The sequence below is a fragment of the Epinephelus moara genome, chromosome 3 (assembly GCF_006386435.1).
Source record: "Epinephelus moara isolate mb chromosome 3, YSFRI_EMoa_1.0, whole genome shotgun sequence".
Taxonomy (NCBI): Eukaryota; Metazoa; Chordata; class Actinopteri; order Perciformes; family Serranidae; genus Epinephelus; species Epinephelus moara.
In genome coordinates, this window is record NC_065508.1 from 34,079,334 (window position 1) to 34,100,543 (window position 21,210).

Sequence of the window (21,210 nt, forward strand, 5' to 3'; positions counted from 1 at the left end):
AGTTACTCATCAAAATTGGTGCATGTTGGACACAGTGATATCTTTTTTATTAGCTATAAATTTTCTGGCTTTGTGAAGCTTGTCAGAAAGAAGGTTTGATTTAAAGAAGGTTTCTGAGACACAACATTTGATCTCAAACTTGTTGCAGTTAATCACATAGTTATTAGAAAGTAAAATTGTTTTCCAAAACATTTTACTGAAAATAGTTGTTGCTTGGTTAAGTATAATCTGTAAAACACTGATGTTAGTAGGCAGGTAGGTAGGCAGAAATCTGAAAGAGAAAAAGAAACAGCAGAACTTGAAAATACATTCTCCTCCTGCAACTCTCTCCTCTGTGTCCTAAACTCCTCCCACCGGATGACCACGGGCAGTGTTTTGCGAAAGGCATTTACTCAGCCCCACTCTCTTTCTGTTTATCAGACTACAGATGAGACAAGAATTGGCTTGCTAGCCACCCCACCATCCCTCCGCCTCACTCCCCGCCACTGTGGACTGCTTCCCTGAGAAAAGAGCCAGCAGCATCTTGGGGTACAGACCTTTGGTAAGCAGCTGTAGCAGCTTGAAGTTAGCCAGGGCAAACCCCCTAGCACCAGGTGTCACAGCAGGCTGGTGGCCAATGGCAGCATTAGGTCTAACCTGTGTGATGGCAGCAACAGAAAGTTTGCCAATCTGGTGGGGGGTCCCGACTGGCTGGTCCTCTGGAGCTTGGATTTACACTGGCTGGATTCAGGTTGCTGTGGCCGCTGACTTGGGTCAGTCTCTGGAGCAGCTACCCACTCTCCTCCAGGTGAGGTGGTCTGTAGCAGCGGAGAGTGAAGTGGAAAACACACTGTGATCGGAGGCTCTGGCTAACGTTAGCTATATAAATGAGAACTTGGAGCCACAGAGAGTGTTAAGCTTCAGTTAGCAGGAGACTTAACTATTAGCAACATTTTCTTTCCATCTTTAAAACGCTTTTCCAGTACTGACACGTTTTATTTTGTTTACTATCAGATTTTCTTTCACACTCTCTTTTTGATAAGTCTGTCTTCCTTTTGACATTATTTGACCATCTGATATTTTGTATGTAATTTTATGAGAAATTTGTTGGTAAATCTGACACTGAATTACAGCTTTACAGAGCAGAAAATCAATGCTTTGTACTTTAGGTTCAATCAATCAATAACTATAAAAATCATAGTAAACTCTGGTATCCATTTATCCATCCATCCATCCATCGATTCATCCATTTTCTGCTGTACATTGTTTTTTGAGTTGTATGGGAAGCGGGTGTCCTTCTCCCCAGCCACATCCTCTGCTTACTGGGACATCCTGAGGCATTCCCACGCCAAATGGGAGATTTCATCCCTCTAGCGTGCTCTCGGTCTGCCCCGGCTCACCTCACAGTTGGACATGCCCGGAGGACATCCAGAGAGGTGTCCTGGGGGCAACCCCATCAGATGGCTGAACCACCTCCACAGGCTTCATTCGGCACAAAGCCACATTGGCTCTGAGCTCTTCCTGTATGCCTGAGCTCTTCACATTGTTCCCACAAGTCAGTGACACTGTGAAAGGAGCCAGTTTTGGCCACACACATCCTCAGTTTCATCACCTCACTCATGACCATAGGTGATTGCTGCAATGTTGGAAAGTGGATCGATGACTGGTAAATTGAGAGTGTCACCTTCACACACAGCTTCCCCCCTTCACTACCACGGTTCGATAATGTCTGCATCACTGTAGACGTCACACCAATCTGCCTGTGGATCTCAAGCTCCATGTTCCCCTCTGTGGTGAGCAAGACCCCTGAGCTCCCACCATTTTCCATCAGGGTTACCATGGTCACAGTCCAATGAAACAAACATTGATTTTGTTAAGTTTAAAGCAATAAATTGGAATTCTGCTAGAATCAATATTGGTTTATTTACAGTGGATTAAATTACGCTAGCTGTAATGTAAATTAAATGTATGCTAGCTAACTAATGTCCTATAAAGGAATTGAGCAAATTATTGCAAGAAGATAACCAAAAGACTGGATGGACTCAACGCAAATGATGCAAAAAATGCAAATTAAGCTGCATGAATGAAGCGCGTAGCGCAATTTCACATCATATGCTTATTTGCGAGAGTTGAAAGACCTGAACTTCAGCAACCAATTCGTGCCATAATAACCAATCAGAATTGAGATCCTCTGGGGAAGTATGATGCTGAGGATGTACCCGTGGAAGTTCAGACATTGATTCAGCAATTTCACAAATGTATGACATGAGGTAAACATGCATATGAAGCGAGTCAACACAAAATATTGTAGCATTCAAACCCGTGCGAGTAACCCGACTTGAAAATTCACATAGCCTTTGGTCTGAATACAACATAAAGCAATGAAACGCATTACAAAAATATCAATTACCAATTTATTTTTAATCTCTTCGGGGACTGTCACTGACAACTACGCATTGAAATGACTACATGGCAAAGAGACTCTTTATAGAATGCTTCAGGGATGATGTGTTTCTGTAGGCCAATGCGAAAGTTAGTGCTGCCCTGGTTCCCTCATCAAAAGCCAATGAGAATTTTTCTATTAAATTTTGGATTATTGCTGAAAATAAGCTCTGTGGCAAACAAATCTTTATGATACTTCACAAATGAACACCACTTTTATGATTTTTGAAACCCACTGCAGTCGCCAGAAGTAAAAAGCTAACGTTAGGCTATAAACGAACTACACCGCGGTCACATAACTTAACATGCCTACCACAACGAGACTGTAAAGCGTGATGATGTTCTGTAGTCTCAAGTTGCCACTTGTATGTAACTGCCTTCTTTAGGACACATTAAAGCTTCAAAAATCACGAGTGAGGTATTTACTGATGTGTTTTATGTTGAACAAAACATTAAAGTCTCTTCAGCTTGTGTTAATCACAAACCTTATTTCAGGCATCTAAACAAAAACCCATTAAAAAAAGTCTATGAGACTTCATGACGAAGAAATGTGAAGTGCAAAAATGCTACCTTATTTCTGGGATTAATGACTTATTTCTGTAGCACTCTATTAGCCTGGATAGCACTTCAAAATGGGAAACTCACTAGTGGACTATATCTTGAGTAGGGAAAGATTTCAGACTCAGCCATTGATGGTATCTACCCACAACAGTCGAGCAAGGGCTTCTCCAGCGGTAAGGCACCACTACTTGGACAAACCACACCATGATACCGGAACCAGTAGTAATACTGTAAAGTTTCAACTAATAGCCTGGGCTATTGTTTGCTTGAATCACTGAAATTAACAAGCCTATATATGGGACAGGTGTCAGATCAAGAAATACAATCAAACTGTTTATATAAACCAATGTGGCTATTACTTGTCTAAAAATTAGGCTTCAGATGATATATTTATTCTGAATCATTCATTTGATCTAATTCAGACTGATAGGGCATCAGAGAAAGAGTGAGTTACAGCACTTGAGGATTACGGCACCAGGCGTACCGACACACCACTTTACCCTGTTAAACAATACCTACAACTTGGATTCATTTTTATGAAAAATCTTTTTGATTTTTTTGATCTGAGGACCCTTACGAACTAAAGAAATATGAATAACTCACAGGGTAATCGAGGAATGGACACATAATTTGAGGTAGCCTACAATCCGGTTTTATACATCCGAAGAACAGTTTAGGTAAGTTTGATGATTACATTTTGAACACATCTGAATATTAGAGTGGATCCCCAATATATCACTGCCTCAGCTAGATGGACAGAACTCAAAATGATGATGTTGCTTCATGTCTGCGAGATGTGTAAATAATGGACAGCTGTTTGATTATATGTCAGTGCTGCGTTTACAGCTTGTTTTTGCTGCCCCCAAGTGGCCAAATCAGTTAATGCAGGTTTAAGTGAAAGTGTAGCTACGCTGTAGAACACTGTCTCCGTTTTTCCCCCTAAAATGTATCACCAAATTCCTTTCCAGGAACAGTCTTGTATATTCACAGTTAAATGCCATACTTTAAAGGAAATCCGTGGGAAATATGGGACCTCTAAATAGACATTTTACATGCAGTATATAGAAATATATATCATAAATGGCTATTCTGTCATTGGTGGTAGTATTTGGATCTTTAAACATTATTATTTCACTATAGAAAAAAAAAACAATCTGACGTCAGCCATGGTGCAGATCCTCATGTAAAAACAATCAAAGCAAATCTCTCCGCTGTGTTTCAAATGCAGTTTTGTTTTCTCTCACATGACGATTTCAGCAGAGCGAGCGCCTGTTCATTGAATTATGCGTCGCACCTCCTCGTCATGACAACTAGCAGTGAGATTGAAATATTGCAAGTGGTGTCCTGTGAGCGAGAGAGGCGACGGAACCGCACTGAGAGAGAGACAGAGAGAGGGAGAGTGACTGTTGAAGCTGTGGGATCCTCTTCAGTGCAGGCATCGGGCTGCAAAATTATATCACTGCATCCTAATATTTAAAGCACTTATGGTGCCATTCTAAAAGCATGAAGGCTAAACGGAAGATCCCTGCGCTGTGTCTCAGTCTGAGCCTGTGTTTTCTGTGAAGAGCATCAGAAACCAAGTGAAACCAAGAGAGAGAGCACCACGCAAGCGCGTAAAGAAGAGATTGGACACCTGATTTTTTTCTGTGTGTGGGGTGTCTTTAGAGCGCTATTTCACATTTTAAGGCAAAACAATCGGTGTTTTGAAGGCCCTCGCGGTGCCGCGGGGCAGATACCGTGGATTATTATCAGCATGGACAAATGGGGAAAAGAGGACAGATCACTGCGTTGACTTTTAAGGCAACGCGCAGAGTCTTGATGCTATAGCGTTACGCATTTATTTTACTGTGAGCGCTTTTTTTTCTCCCCCCTCCTGTTTGAATCACACTCGCTGCTGCATCTCAACATTATAAAAGTCAAATATCTGTGGATAAGGAACAGAGCAGGGTGTTGTCAGAGAGGGATGAGAGGAGGAGGGGGCAGTATGAGGTGTGCTTTTTTTGGAAAAGCCGGAGAAAGACGGACACCGAGAAGGTGTACTGATGTGCGAAAGCCTGCGACGCGTTACCCTCCTGAGAAATAATTGCGATCAGGGAAGAAATGGCCTAGTTAAAACATCATCGACACGCCGGCAGAGGATAGAAAAGAAGAATCGTGTTTAGATGGACGGGCCATCATCATCGTCATCATCATAATTCCAGTGCTCACATCGAGTCTTTTAGGTAAGCCATATGTCCACCGCTACCTCCTAAACGTGACTGGAGATTTTTTCTGTCTATCATGGGTTTTATGTGTGCGCAATCTGTACGCTTTGGTGACTTCGCACATTGCGCACGTTATCCATCTTGACGCACTGTCACAATTGGGGAATGAGATTTCAATGTAAATCCTCATGCCACTTTGTTGCTATAGCACATATTTTCTTCCTTTTCAGCGGGAGCCTTCCATTGGCCTTGCCTGTTGATAAGCTGTCACATCTTAACATGATCAGTCCACTTTGTGCCTTCCACATCAGCATTGTGTCGTTTTAACCCTGCTGCTAACAAGATGATATTCATGTGATTTAATTGGAATCAACTCATCATGTAGGCAATCAGCCTACATGGGCTGTCAATCAGCCCGGCTGCTCTCCTCTGTTGGGCTCCAGCAGTGTCCTATAGATGATTGTGATAATGCTTTTATTCCATTTATTGATGTCTGTGTTACGGCTTAATTAGACACACATGCTGCTGTGCTGCAATAATCTCAACCAATGTGTGTGACAGGCCTTGAACTCAGAAGATGTCCTCTCTCATGAACAAACCCACAACACACTCCGAGACACACACACAGTATGCACTCACACAGACACACTAAAGCCTGTGCCCTAGAAGATGCAGATAGGATTGTGAATTAAATGCACACACTCTGATGATCCAGGGAAAGGCTCCATTAATATTCAGTGGTGGTTGGGCAGTGCTCAGTTAATGGCAGACAACAGGACCTCTGTTCTGACAGGTCATGGATGAGAAATGGTATATTTTCATTTTTAGGGAATAAATGTGTTTTTTTTCCACTGATTCAGTGCCTCTAGCTATAGAGGAGTGACATTTAAAATCCATCAGAAAACCAATAAAGGGATTTTGTAGCTTTTTTAGCTGAATTTGGTATTACACTTGTTCATGTACTGTTGGAATAGCTGTGATTGCTTTCTTAAGCCTGCGTCATGTCAACCTGGTTACTGGCATTTGGACACTTACTCAGATAGAACAGAACATGGCTGAAGATTTTGAGGACTTGCATGGGCTTCACATATGTCGTACATTTGCCTCATTCAGTGCATTTTTAATTTAAATGTTGTTATTACTTTTAAGAGAAAAGTACATGGTGTATAGTTCACAGATTTGGCAGACATGTAGGCCTACCCAGGATCCCAAAATTGTCTCTTGAGAAACATTTAAAACCTGTATTCCTTCCAAACTTTGATTATCTATTTCTGTAATGGATCCATTTTGTCTCTACTTATTCTCTCAGCAAGTGGACCTGGAAGATTTGGTGGCAAATTAGGGTGATCCTTTGCTGTACTGAAGGATGAAGTGCAGTGACATCATACACTTACTGTAATCAACCCAAAAAAAAGTTTCTATAAATGTAACTTTTAAACCACCTGCCAGCAGTTTTTTTAATGCCTAAAAAGAAATACTGTGATGGCTGTTGTACCATTTCCAGATTACTGTATCCAATAAACTACTGTAAAGGGCCAATAGATCTGATATAACAGTGAGCACAATGTTGTTTGGTTTCCAGAAAGACATTAGAGAGGACAAATGGAGGCAAAAAGAAAGAAAGGCGGCTTAATGGATTGAATGACAAACTGAAGTGGAGATGTACAATTCAAAGTAAAACATGTTTGGTGTGTATGTAAATGATGTATGTTTAGGTGAGGATATTGTTTCTTATACAAACAGGATCAAAAACAGATTTCTTGAAGGAGGAGGGTTGATGTCAAGTTGTTTTATATACAGTAGCTATAAAGCTGTTTTTGAGAGACAGAGAGGCCTTGTCAAACATCTTTGTCTGTTTCCCTGACCACAGCCCAGCATTTAAGAAGGAGAGTCAGATCACTTTACCTTGGCATTGTCTTAACTTTTAGGTTATTGTTGGTTAATTCTATTTTGGCCAAAGCTTTTGAACTGATTACCTCATCAAGTCAAATAACTAATTAAAACCAAACTTATCAGAAACATGAACATTTGAACATATACAAGCCAATCGCCAGAAAGAATGTTGGCATTGTATGTTTCTGCAAACCACAGATACATTTCATTTGTACATTATTTTCTAGCAGATATATTGAAGCTTGTAACAATGCTGTGATTGATGTGTATTTAGGTTTAGGCACCAAAACTACATGGTTATATTTAGTCATCATATTTGGGCTTTAAAAAAATGTGTGATGGCTCACCTTTGATGTTTTTTTAGTCTCAAACAGTGGTCTACAGTGGGCAGGACTCTTGCCTAGGTGTCACACTATGTACCATCCCCTTCACCTCCTGATGACATAGTCAGCTCATACACTGCTGTGATATGATAAACTTAGAAAAGACAAAAATACAGAAAAATGCAATTCCAACATGTTTCTCTGATTACTATGCAGACATATATCAGCGTGATAAGACAGAAAATGACAGATACCATATTTGGGAAACATTTATTTGAAGTGTACTTTGATTTTTTTAGATTAGTCCATGTCACATCTGCTGACATTGCGAGGTTTATTGCCTATAGAGCAGCCAGCCACCAAGAGCATGATCAAGATCTTTTGGTATCACTTTTGGGCAGCTGTCATGTCGTCCATCTTTATGTAGCCAGTTATGCAAGTAAAAACAAATAAAACACTTGTATTCCTCATAAAGACTTTGGTATGTGACATGTCAAATTTTCATCCGCATCATCTCTTTTAGCTGCGAGCTGATGGCTCAGTGCATGGCTGTGGATTGAAGTGCACTCAAAACAATGCATGGGTAATATGTAGAACATGAATTTGGCAGTTGGTGAAATAGCCCATTAGTCTGCTCTCTGATGCTGCAGTGCTGTGCGGATTAATTCAATTTTTTCATTTAAATAACAAAATTTGCTGTTCCACTCGTCAACAAGCCCTGCTATGCCACAATAGACTTACTGTATGTAGCAGGCCACTGGTGTTGCTTGCACTAAAGCAGCCATAGGTGTAATGTTTGTGCAGGTGCGTGTTTATCTGGGGAATGATTTACCTGTAGCACCGCCTACGCGCAGGAACTGATGTCACTTCCGGTTAGAAAGTAAACAGTTGTGAGCACCTGAAACTGTCCGTGTATTACTTGTTAGATTAAGCCTAACTACACACACAGTATTAACAAGACATGGTGTCAGAATTCCTCCGGGAAGGCGAACGGCTGGACTACTGATCGGTTCGTGGTTGCTGGAGAGAACTCACGCTGCGTGCCCGACTCGGCGCCTATGGCACTGGCTAAGCTAACAAGCTAGCGGAAGCTAGCTCGCGTCCCTCATCCAGCGGTATAGAGCGCTTCCAGGTTGCACCGCCGCCAAAATTCGACTTCACAAAGCCGGAAGAATGGCCGAAGTGGTTTCGCTGCTTTGAACGGTTTCGAATAGCATTGGGGCTCAAGCTACAGCCGAATGACAACCAAGTGAATACACTAATTTATACGATGGGAGACGAAGCAGAGGAAGTGCTCACTTCACTGAACCTGTCAGATGAGGAGGCGAGTGAGTACGATGCTTTGAAAGCCAAATTGGATGCACACTTTGTAGTGAGAAGAAATGTCATTTTCAAACATGCAAAGTTTAACCAAAGGCAGCAAGAAATGGGAGAGACCGCAGGCGGTTTCATCACAGCATTATATGCCTTGGCAGAACATTGTGGCTACGGCGCGTTACACAGCGAAATGATATGGGACTGACTCGTTGTTGGAATCAGAGATAAAAGACTCTCGGAGCAGCTTCAAATGGATCCGGAGTTAACTTTGGAGAAAGCTGTCACACATATTCGCCAGAGTGAGCTTGTGAAAAAACAGCAAGACCTCCTTAAAAACAACTTCAAGTCGGAAAATCCCTGTAATGTGGACAGTGTTAAAGCAAGTGTGCAGCAGTTCAAGCCGATTAAAGCCGTGCAACAGAGACACTCGCCTAAGGGACAAAACGTGAAACGTGACAATGACGTTCAACAGTGCAACAGGTGTGGTAAAACACCCTCTCACAGCAAGAATCAGTGCCCGGCCAGGGAGGTACTCTGCAATATGTGCAAAAAAAAAGGGTCACCATGCTAGAGTGTGCCGGTCCGGCGCAGTTGGTGAAATCCACGTCGCAGGTGCCGATGGTGCCAATGAGGGCAACGTTGCATTTCTGGGCTCGGTTACCTTGGAAGAGACGGATGATGCTTGGATTGCCACGGTAAGAGTGATTGACCTTGACTGCCTGCTCAAAATAGATACAGGGGCAGATGTCACTGTGCTGCCAGACAGTGTGTACCACTCCTTGACACAGAGACCCCAGTTGCAACTCACAAAGCTAAAACTGTTTGGTGCAGGGATGTCCCCTCTTGTAGTAAAAGGGAAATTTACAGCTAACCTGAGTACAGCTAAGAAAACGACAGTTCAGTCAGTGTATGTAATGGCAGATGTGATACAGGGGCTGCTTAGCCATCCAGCAAGTATTGCTCTGGGATTGGTGGCAAGAGTTGAGACAGTGTAGTTTGCGTCAGTGGAATCTGTGAAGCAACAATTTCCAAAACTGTTCAGTGGCCTAGGTAGGTTAGAGGGGGAGTACAAAATTGAGCTTAAAGCTGACGCCAAGCCCTTTGCCCTGTCAACCCCCCGACGTGTTCCACTTTCCCTGCTACCAAAAGTAAAAAAAAGATTTGGCCCGCATGGAGGAGCTCGGAGTTATTTCCAAGGTGGAACAGCCTACAGACTGGTGCGCGGGGATGGTCCCAGTACCAAAACAAAATGGAGAAGAGGTTCGCATATGTGTGGACCTTACAAAGCTAAACAACTCTGTCAAAAGAGAGCACCACATGCTGCCATCAGTGGAACACACCCTTGGACAACTAGAAGGAGCCAAGATATTCTCAAAGCTCGATGCCAACTCAGGCTTTTGGCAAATCCCGCTGTCAAAGGAGTCAGCTCTTCTCACAACGTTCATTACACCGTTTGGATGATATTGCTCCAACAGACTTTGTTTTGGCATCTCTCAGCACCAGAGCACTTTCAAAAATGGATGTCTCAGCTCCTAGTGGGTCTGGATGGAGTAGTTTGTCAGATGGACGACATCCTGGTTTATGCAGAGACACAGGCTCAGCATGATGCACGACTGGTGGCTGTACTGGAGCGGCTGGTACGGGCTGGTGTGACATTAAAGCGGGAGAAGTGTGAATTCTCCAAGACCTCCATCAAGTTTCTGGGTCAAATCAATAACAGGACAGGGGTGAAAGCAGACCCGGAGAAGGTGAGGGCTGTGAGCAACATGGATGAGCCAACGGATGTGAGTGGGGTGAGATGGTTCTTGGGAATGGTCAGCCATTTGGGAAAATACCTCCCCCACCTGGCAGAGAAACCACAGCCACTGATAGAGCTGCTGAGTAAGAAGAACATTTGGTGTTGGGGTGCCGCACAACAAACGGCTTTTGACAGGATTAAGAAAGAGCTGAGCCAACCACCAAATTTGGCACTTTATAACCCCAAAGCACAGACATCAGTCCCAGCTGATGCATCCTCCTACGGAATGGGAGAAGTGTTGCTCCAGAGACAAGAGGGGGGCACAATAAAATCTGTTGCCTTCGCCTCAAGAGCACTGACCCCCACGGAACAACGGTATGCACAAATAGAAAAAGAGGCGTTAGCCATAACCTGTGCATGTGAGAGGTTTTAAGACTTTCTTATTGGCATTGAGTTACATGTGGAAACTGATCACAAACCTCTAGTGCCACTTTTGGGGTCAAAGAACCTGGATGAGCTGCCGCCACGGGTGCAAAGACTGAAAATGAGACTGATGAGGTACTCTTTCTCCATAACACACGTTCCAGGCAAAAACATAGCGACTGCTGACGTGCTGTCCAGAGCACCGGAAAGAGCCATGGGTGACAAGAGTCTGGAAAAGGAGATTGATTTATATGCACATCAAGTGATGTCTTGTCTTCCAGCAACAGAGCAAAGACTTCAACAAATCAGGGAACATCAGGACAACGATGGTGTACTGAAACAGGTGAAACAGTACTGCCTGCATGGCTGGCCTGGACAACACAATATATCAGGACAATGCTCTCCTTACCATCAGCATGCTGTAGGGCTGGGCGGTATGGCCTAAAATCAATATCACGGTATTATATTGGGGGGATGCGGTGACGGTATGATATCGCGGTATTGTCTTCTCTCTTTTTTTTACACCTTAAATAAAACAATTTAAAAAGCCATACAAGTCTAGGATGGAAACTATTTATTGTCAGAAGTAAAACGGTTGCTAATCCATCTATTATTGTGTATAAAACGTTATATAGTATGTATAAACGTTAGAGGGAAGAGGGAGGGCCGGCGGCTCCCGGGCCCCCTTCTCCTGCGGGCCTGGGTTTGGTGCGGTCCGCCAGGCCACCTCCATCACGTAGCGAGGGAGGTGTGTGAGGCCGGCTGGCCGCCGGGCCCCGTTCTGCCGCCGTAGCCGGAGTACTGCGGTATGAAGGTAACGTTAATCACAAAAGCAGCGGCTCATGTTTACTGCGTTAAGTTACCGTCACCGCGAATACCACCCAGCCCTAACTGAGACAGGTGCGATGACATCATCGACGATAGGACGGTAGAGCGCAAATCTCTACCGTGGGCCAAATTTATATCATTTCTACCGTCTACCGCATATACCGTGCAGCCCTAGCATGCTGGTGACCTCACTGTGGACAGTGGCCTCCTGTTGAAAGGTACATGCATAGTGATTCCAAAATCACTAGAAAGACATTTTGGAACGACTACACACAGGTCACCAGGGCATCGCAAAATCCAGAGAAAGAGCAAAGCAGTCTGTATGGTGGCCAGGCCTGAGCACACAACTGCAACAGCTGGTGGAGGACTGTGAAATCTGTGCTAAAGAGAGACAGAACCACAGAGAAACACTCATGCCAACTGAGTTTCCAACGAGACCATGGGAGTTAGTGGGTACAGATCTTTTCGACAAAGCCAGTACTTGGTTGTAGTTGATTATTTTTCCAGATACATAGAGATAGCCAAACTCACCTCTGCCACAGCGACTGCAGTGATAGACCAGTTAAAGTCAATATTCGCCCGCCATGGCATACCAGCAGAGGTTCGGTCAGACAGTGGACCTCAATTCTCTGCAGACCACTTTCGACAGTTTGCTTCAGAGTGGGGCTTCACTCACACCACCTCAAGCCCAAGGTTTCCTCAGAGCAATGGTGGGGCTGAACGAGCAGTGAGGACAATCAAGTGTCTCCTACAGAAAGAGAGGGACCCCTATCTGGCTCTCATGGCATATCATGGCACTCCCCTTGCCAACGGCCACAGCCCTGCAGAGCTCCTTATGGGGAGAAAACTAAGTACCACTGCACCTGTCCTCCCATCTAGCCTTAACCCAGGCTGGACAAACGTTGCAAAACTGAGAGAGAGAGAACAGAGGGAGAGAGAGGAACAGATGAAGGGGTTCAACAACAGACACAGAGCTCGCGATCTCGCCGGACTGTATCCAGGAGACCATGTTTGGATCACTGACACGAAAGAGAAAGGGACTGTATCAGCTAGGGCAGATACACCACGGTCTTACCTCGTTCAGACCCCCAGGGGGCTCCTGCGTCACAACCGGAGCCATCTTGTCACTCTTCCTGGATCCCAAGCTGAATCTGCAGAACTCTCAAATCCTGCTCTGTCAGTGGACATCAACCCTGTCCAGGATCCTGCTATACAACCTTCTACACCTCCAAACAACCAAGCTGCTGAGAAGCAGTATCCAACCAGAGCGAGAAATCCCCCGAGGTACCTTCAGGACTTTGATTTAGGTAGTAGGTACTCTCAAGCGTCTGAGTGACCAGCCCAGGGCAGAATAATCCCCTCACTAAGCTGAAGGAATGGGTAGTCCACCTCACCTTCATAGTCAAAATGTTTAGTGAAAAAAAAAGAGTTCATTGCATGTAAAAGTGAATGCAGCATTTGTTAGAGCTGTAGAAATGTGAGTAAGTTAATACAAATATGTTTATTGGGTTTGTTGTACAGTTCAAGGTAAAGCTTGGAATAATTTCTGTTTAGTTTGAGCCAGAGTGATAAGGCTGTGAAAAGACTGATAGTGGATTCCAGTTAGTGGTATGCAAAGTAATAAAATCGTTATGACATTATTAGTAATAATGTAGTCTCTATATACAGACTCTACATTCAGTGAATGTAGAGTCTGTAGGCAAACCCCGGAGATCTTGCCTCCGGAAGAAGAGCGGAAGAGCCCTGGTTTCCGGTGCTAGGCTGTTTGTAGTCCGCGTGATATTGATCAATCACGTTTGAGCCGGCTGCAGTTGTTGCCAGGTTAAACGTTCTGTGCGGTGAACTAACGAGGCGGAACATAATTGGCGTCACTGCAAACTCTGAATCCATCGCAATGGTTCAGCATATTTACTTATATATAAACGGAAGTCGGAAACGAAAATTCGCCTCCTCCGCCCAAATCAAACCAGAATGCCAAAAAAACGGGGGTCTGCCCCCAGAGGCTGTATCGCCGTCTGCCGGAAGTCAGACGCCAAATACAGTCGATGGGTTCCGAGAATGGTAATAATGTACTCAGAAGGGGGGATATAATGTTAGTGCAGGTGTGTGTTTACCTGGGGAATGATTTACCTGTAGCACCGCCTACGTGCGGGAACTGATGTCACTTCGGGTTAGAAAGTAAACAGTTGTGAGCACCTGAAACTGTCTTTGCATTACTTGTTAGATTAAGCCTAACTACACACACAGTATTAACAAGACAATAGGATGCGCTTTATAAAATGTGGGTGGTAAGAGACGGTAACCTGATGTGTCATTTGTTTCTTCCATTTCAGTGTGGCCCTCTGAGTAGAAAGAAAAGTATGATTAATGGGTGTTTTTATTGGGCTTAAGTTCTATAATCTGCACAGAAAGACGCATGGAAAAAACTGATTTATCAAAGGCAGCTATGGTTTTATTGTAATTTATTCCAGTCCGACATGTTTTACCTCAGCTTGTTTATGTCTCTATTTTTGCTTAATCTTTGTGGTTTTACATTTTAAATGTAATTTTTTGAGTACTGTAGATACCACTGTCTCAGTCTGTACAAAATATCCTACCACCAAAGAATCTTAAAAAAAAAAAAAAAGGCTGTGTCCAAGTGTATGTCCTCATTAACATCTCTTACCAAAAACATTGTAAGCTGTACAGTTTCATTAAGTGGCCATCACATCAAGAGGCTGCATTGAAAAAAAAAATTAAGAGATGAGTGGTCACACACATTCACACTTTGAAAAGTGCAAAAATATTATGTATTCTCTTATAATTATATATTCTCATATAACACAGTTGCACTCAAAGTGCCTTTGCCATATGATTTTAATGTAAGAACAGCAGATCCAGGCTGTGACTCAGAAAGGAGGTTGGAGAGATTTTCTTTGCAGGTATCACTGGTAGAGTCAGTGTGGTATTTTAAACCAGCAGATCATTTGGTGTAGTAGTGATCCAGTGGCGATGTCCACTTTATGGCTAAACATTTAAATTTTTTAACATTGGAATGGAAATCTAAGTGATAATTTGATGGGTATGGGAGCAGGGGTTAGGTATTTAAACTGAGGGCCCATTATTAAATAATTTATAGTGATTGCTGTTTATAAAATAGTAATGCCGTTGTATCAATTTGTCATCATGCTTCCATACCATCTTTTGCTGGTGTTGCATCTGAGGTTCCCCCTCTCATTTTTGTTTTTCATGTCAAAACACTATGAACTGTGGGTCAGTCCCTGAAGGAGAGTCTGCAGGAGTGTGCTCTCAAAAAAAGTGTGTTTCAAGAGCCCAAGAAGTCCACAGGAGAGCCCTCTTGTTCTTGCCACTTTTTTTTTTTTTTTTTGTAAGTTTGGGACTACCCTGAGTTCTCAGATATGTATCAAGAACATTGTTCAAAATCTGAAATGTCTGTTGGACTGAAAGTTTGGACATTGGACAGAAAGCTGCACATATATAGTTTAGCACAGAAACAGACACATTAACATGGGACATCAGGTGTGACTTTTTTTCTTTTTTTAATTTGTGCAGCTATGACGAAGCTGAAGCCCCAAACAGCATGAAAATTCAGCACATACAAATATTTGACCAGCTTCAGCCCAATCTGCAGAATAAATATTGGCATTGTATGTTTTTGCAAACCACATAAATATTACATATGCACATTATTTTGTTGTGAATACGTTTAAACTTTATCTTCCTTTACGTTTCAACCACACTGTGGTTAAAGTGCAGTTAGGTTTAGGCACATAAACCTTTGTCATGGTAAAAGATCAGGTATTGGCTTAAAATACCCAGTTTTGGTGACACAGTCCCACAGCAATGTCTCGTTAAATAATAACCACTTTTTGTGGCGCTATCCCAGCTAGAAACCCAGCAATGTCTCAGTAAAAAAAACCCCAAATGCTTTTCATGGCACTATCCTGGCTGGAAACGCAGCAATGTCTTAGTAAAAAACAACTGCTTTTAGTGGCACTATGCCAGCTGGAAACACAGTGATGTCTCGTAAAAAACACACACTTTTCATGCTGCTATCCTGGCTGGAAATGCAGGGATGTCTCAATAACAAACAACCACTTTTTGTTGGGCTATCCCAGGTAGAGACCTAGCAATGCCTCAGTAAAAAACAACCGCTTTTCATGGCACAGTCCCAGCTGGAAACACAGTGATGACATGCTAAGGAACAACTGGTTTTGTTGCTTGTTGGTCTTGAACACTGGTCTGTATAAGTCTTACCTACTGCAGGTGTCACACCTTCCACCATCCCCTCAACCCTCAACCTCCCAATGACATATTCAGCTGATATACTGCATCACTTAAGAAATGTTGGTACGCACACAAGTACAAATATGTATCCATGGTTTGACGAAACTTACAATGCCAACATTTTCATCTGGAGACTGGGCTGCCAGCTTGGAGGCATGGCAGCTGCTACTGTCCATACATCCTCTTGTCATATGACAGGCCTACTTTCTCACCAAGCTACAGCATCTTTCAATGGAACAGTTACTGTATTCAGGGTTAATGGTGAAGCAACTGTAATGGAAGCTTGGAGATTTAAATTTCAGTATGAAGATGTCTAGTCAAAGAATAGGGGGGTTAAAATGACCCAGCTCAATGTCACGTCACGGCTAAGGAAGAGAAAAACAGGAGAATAGCTTGACCTGACCCATTATCAGTGAGCAAAGTAAAGCTGGAGAAAAGGCTGTGCAAATGCCATGGTAACCATCTTGTGTAACCTCCTTTGAACAATATCACATAACAGTCATCCATGAGATAAGCCCGGATAAGTGCCGTCTTGTCTTGCAAAATCTGGAAAGAATATCACACCAAGCTCCATCAAAATATCTGGTAATTTAATGTCTTTTATTAGCAGCAGAGACGCAAGCCCATTAAAAGTGTACATATGCCCTTTCCTGAACTGCAAAGTTTCACTGTTCAATTCATCAGATATGATCCATTAAGCAGCTGTAACTCTTAGTTCTCTGATATGTTTTAGTTAGTGATACACAAGCTCGAGCTGGCATTCAAATACGGCATGCACTCTTTAAAAAAGAAATGTCTTTCAAGCAGTGGTCGTTTATCACTGAACTATACTGATTATAATTCACCTTGCTTATGACACAGCACACACATTAAGCAGCTGGTGCTCTTTAGAAAGGTGTGGGCAGTGTTGACGTGAATTGGACAGATGTGCAGTTTGAAATGTAGCCCATATGATGTATTGGAGAGGCAGCCCATTTATTATTAATTAAATGTCATAGTTTCTACAGCTTCAGATGGGAATATAATAGCCGGTTAATGTTGCAGTATGAAGTTAGCTAATGCTAGTTTCATTGGCTTTGGATACAGTGAGGAACTTTAAAGCCTAATGAGATGTGGTGCTAAAGGAAATGTTAATAACCATGCCCCCACCTACTCTCGAGCCCTAGTGCAGAAGTGAAGTGGAAAAAAACACCAGAGTATTTCCTTCCTCTCTGGTGCTCGGCAGTGTACCCAGTTCCTTGTGGAAACCCAGTGTAGCTACTGTGATATGAAGTTGAAGACATAATTAAAGACAAAAAATGAGTGAAGATTGACGTACATTCATTGAAGACAAAAACAGAGAGGGTGTGTGGTGTAGTCACTGATTCTCTGAATTTTCTCAATCATTATCAACATAAATCAAAAGGCATCATTACTTGGGAGTAGGATGTTAGACAACATAATCCACAGACATTTTAGGACAAAATAAACAAATCTCTCAATAACACCGGGGCCTGAAAGAGATTTTCAAATACTACCTCACATTGGAAAATGGTGGGTATTTTATGGTCTATTAATTTTTTTTTGTTTTGTTTTTTTTAATCTTGTTCCATTCCATCAGAAAGGTGCCAAGACAGGCTGCAAATTTTACTGGTGTGGGCACTGATTCTTTTCACAGTATCTGTTCCTTCAAGCTGACACGCGAGAATGTATTGAACCGCTTGAACCTTTCGAGTTTTGATACATTTTTGCAAAATCTGGTGTTAGTTTCTCCATGACACTCATATTACCTGCACATTTGACCACTAGTGCTGCCCCACACAACTTCTTTTCAATGCACTGCCAGTTTACATTAATTAAGATGAAATATTCATTTTATTGCATTCATATGTAGGGAGGCTATAAGCTCAGTACAATGTTACAGAAATGTCACTGACCTACGATTTGTCATACTTTTAGGGACAAGGAGCAGGCGTCCCACATACGTCAGCAGCCTTGTGCTGCTTTCATGTGGTGTCATAATAAACTGAAAAATGAGTTCACAATTATATTTCATGGCTCACCTGATCCGTTTCCTTTGCTCTTCCTTAGCAATTTGTTGTTTAAAGGGCTGTGAGCAATAAAATACAACATATCATCGTAGTAATGACCATGTTGTTTCCACATTACAACTTAAAGCTCATGAACACACTGAAGCCAGAAGAACAACCATCTGAGGAGCATGTGAATGCACCATGGCCTTGGCTGATGAAAGTCTCAACTCAAGTCTAATTTAATCAGTCCTCCCTCATTCATTCGGTGCTGTTGCTGCACTGTTATTAACAGCGAGTGGGAAAAGTTGGCAATTTATGGGCACTCAGATGTTAGACAGGCTGGCCTGGTACTACCAGACACTCAAAAGAGTCTTTCACAAAGATTCATTCGTTCATTTTCACCAATCACTCGCAGCTGATTACAGTTGCAGTATGTAATGACAGAATTACACCATGTTGTCCAAAGTAGAGAAACCACCCTGAGAACCACAGGCAGCTCTTTATAGACCAGTTTTTAGTGGAAACAGTGCACCAGTAGGTTATTTTAAGGCTTCCAACAGACATGGTTAGTGAACAGTAATAAAAGGCACATCATTGTGTAGAAAATGAGATATTAAACAGGAAAAAATATCAACAGCAAGCTTTGACACATCACTGCAAAAGGCAACACCACAAACTGAATGCAAAACGCATTTTAATATAAAAATTACAACCTTTTCTGTTGTTGTTTTTATTTAATTAAAATATTTGGTGTTCCAAATTAAACTATGTACTGTACTTGACCTTTAGTTAACCAAGCGTCAAAGTAGCTGCTCTGTTGAAGCCCTGTGCAAAAAACAAGCATCCCACAAGGGTTTTCGCCTCAAATGGTGAACAACAGACATTTTATGGGTTGTGGCTACTGTCTGGGTGAACTGTGATGTGTGATGACATCAGCTGGTTCAATCCTGTAATTTCTGTTGTTAGTGTATGAACGATTGTTGGTTTGTTAACAGTTTCAAATCAGAAGGTCAGTGGTTCATACCTTATCTTGTAGATGTCAAAAGTTCTGATGACTCAAGGTCCCCGCCATAGTCTTCTGAATGGACCATCATTGTCAGCTTTATTCAAATAAACTGAGCTCCATGTCCTTCCACTCCCAAACTGTGGAAATAGCAGGGTTCATGTGCTCTAAAAAGGCCAAGACCACTAGTCTGAAGGCAATAAATCTTAATGTTAGTGGAGCTAAATAAAACTTAGGTGCAGAGCCAGATTGAAACTGGTTAACCTGGACAATAGGGAGGACACTTGGTCCCATACCATCTTAAAGATAAAAAAGACATTTTTCCTAAACCTTCAAACTGGCTGTATATCCTATGACCTATTGAACAAAATCAATTTCTTTTTGCACATTAAATTAGAATTCAACATGAAAAGTGTTATATATTATTATATCAGGGAGGCAGCATGAGAATTGTGCTGTAGTGGCACTGCATAAAATATGAAATTTCAGAAATGATTTTCAGCATTGTTGAACAAGACAGACCAAGGCGGGTTACTACAATAGAATAAAAAAAAAATGAATGAAAAAAAAAATTCAATTTTCTTCAGAAAATCTGATTTTCAGACCTAATGGTGACAAAGTGAATTGTTTTGGAAACGGTGGGGGCCGGGAGTCTTTTTTTGGTATAGCATGTATAGCCAGCCAGCCAATTGGGGAGGAGCCACCAACAGGTTAGGGGGTTACACTGACCAGACAGATGTCCTTAAACTACAGGCACCTCTTGCTCCCTTATGCACTAGTGCCATATTAAATGTAGACTGAAGGCCTGATCAAACCAGGAAGGGGTAGAGCGTAATTCATCTGTGCATCTTTGTGTGCCTGTAGAAGCTTGGTGACAGGGACTACACTCACTGGCTTACTTGGTAAACTGCTGTAGCCAGCAAGTTAACCACCAACATGCTGTCACAATAATTCTGAGAGCCTCTTTTCATTTTCCCTGTGCTGGGCTGTTTACTCATGAATAATGGCTTTTGCTTGAATACAGTGTAAAATCTTTATTGGATTTTTGTTGTGCCTGCTGTATTTAGAAATGAGGCTGCTCCGACCAAGATTCTTGGGGCCGATCAGCAATCGCTGGAGGCGGTATTGGCTGATACCGATCACAGGGTCTATGTGAAGCTTTCTATTTATCATGTAGCTTTTTTTTTAGTTTGTGTAACTATTCTTAGCAACACTGTATAATAAGTGTTTAAATAATAGATGAGTATGTATCATTAATTGACATCTGTTTATTTATTGGCAGGCAACATGTGCAACATGTTCCACGCTCTCTTACAGACAAAACTTAAACCAGAGAACTTAAAGCTTAACAAATGTAGCCTCCCTGTGGAATAAAAATAAATTAGCATAAAAAGTTAATTTGCCCAACACACAAGTTAGAACAAAAAAAAACATGTATACTAGTAAACTGTCCTCATTTACAGGATAAACAAACACACACAACAGCATATAACCGACACTCATGTTAAAAACACACATGCGCTTTCTTTCTCTCTATCTCTCTCTCTCTCACAGAGACACACACACACACACACACACACTCGTATATGTAGAGAAATCTCATGTTTTGCATCATGTGATTTGCTCTTCTGATTGGCCTTTGTAAAGATCACGACTCAAACTATTTAAGATGAATATGGGTTGATAACAATCAGTGGCTGGGGGGCATCAGTGGCTTAGTGGTAAAGCAGGCGCCCCATATACAAGGCTGTTGCCGCAGCGGCCCGGGTTCGAGTCCAGCCCATGGCCCTTTGCTGCATGTCATCCCCCTCTCTCTCTCTCCCCCCTTCACACTTGGCTGTCCTATCCATTAAAGGCGAAAATGCCCAAAAACACATCTTTAAAAAAAAACAACAACAAAAAAACAATCAGTGGCTGGTGGCTCCGAGCACCCTTACTCATTATTGTATAGTAATAAACTTCAGTGTTCTCAAGCTATATTTCTACATTATATCCATCAGTCTGTTGAATCACTTGAACTTGGTGTGAATCAAAATCAGCAGTAGTTAAGTCGAGTATGTAACCAAGGGTTTGCACTGTGGACTACTAGGACCACCAGTCTGTGCAGTGCTCTTAAAAAATATCAGGCAGTTCAGTCAGACACTTACATCAAAGGATTCAGGGTGATTTATTGCAAATAGATGTCCAGATGCACTTGGTG

The 21,210-nt window shown here is 42.3% G+C and overlaps 1 protein-coding gene across 1 annotated transcript in view; it reads left to right on the forward strand.

Moving 5' to 3' along the window:
* Positions 1 to 4,363: 4,363 nt before the first annotated feature.
* Positions 4,364 to 21,210, forward strand: part of nlgn2b (neuroligin 2b) — a 99,037-nt gene continuing 82,190 nt past the window's right edge. The window contains exon 1 of the mRNA XM_050041283.1: positions 4,364 to 5,204. The gene's annotated coding sequence lies outside the window, so the exon portion shown is untranslated. The remainder of the gene's footprint in view (positions 5,205 to 21,210) is intronic.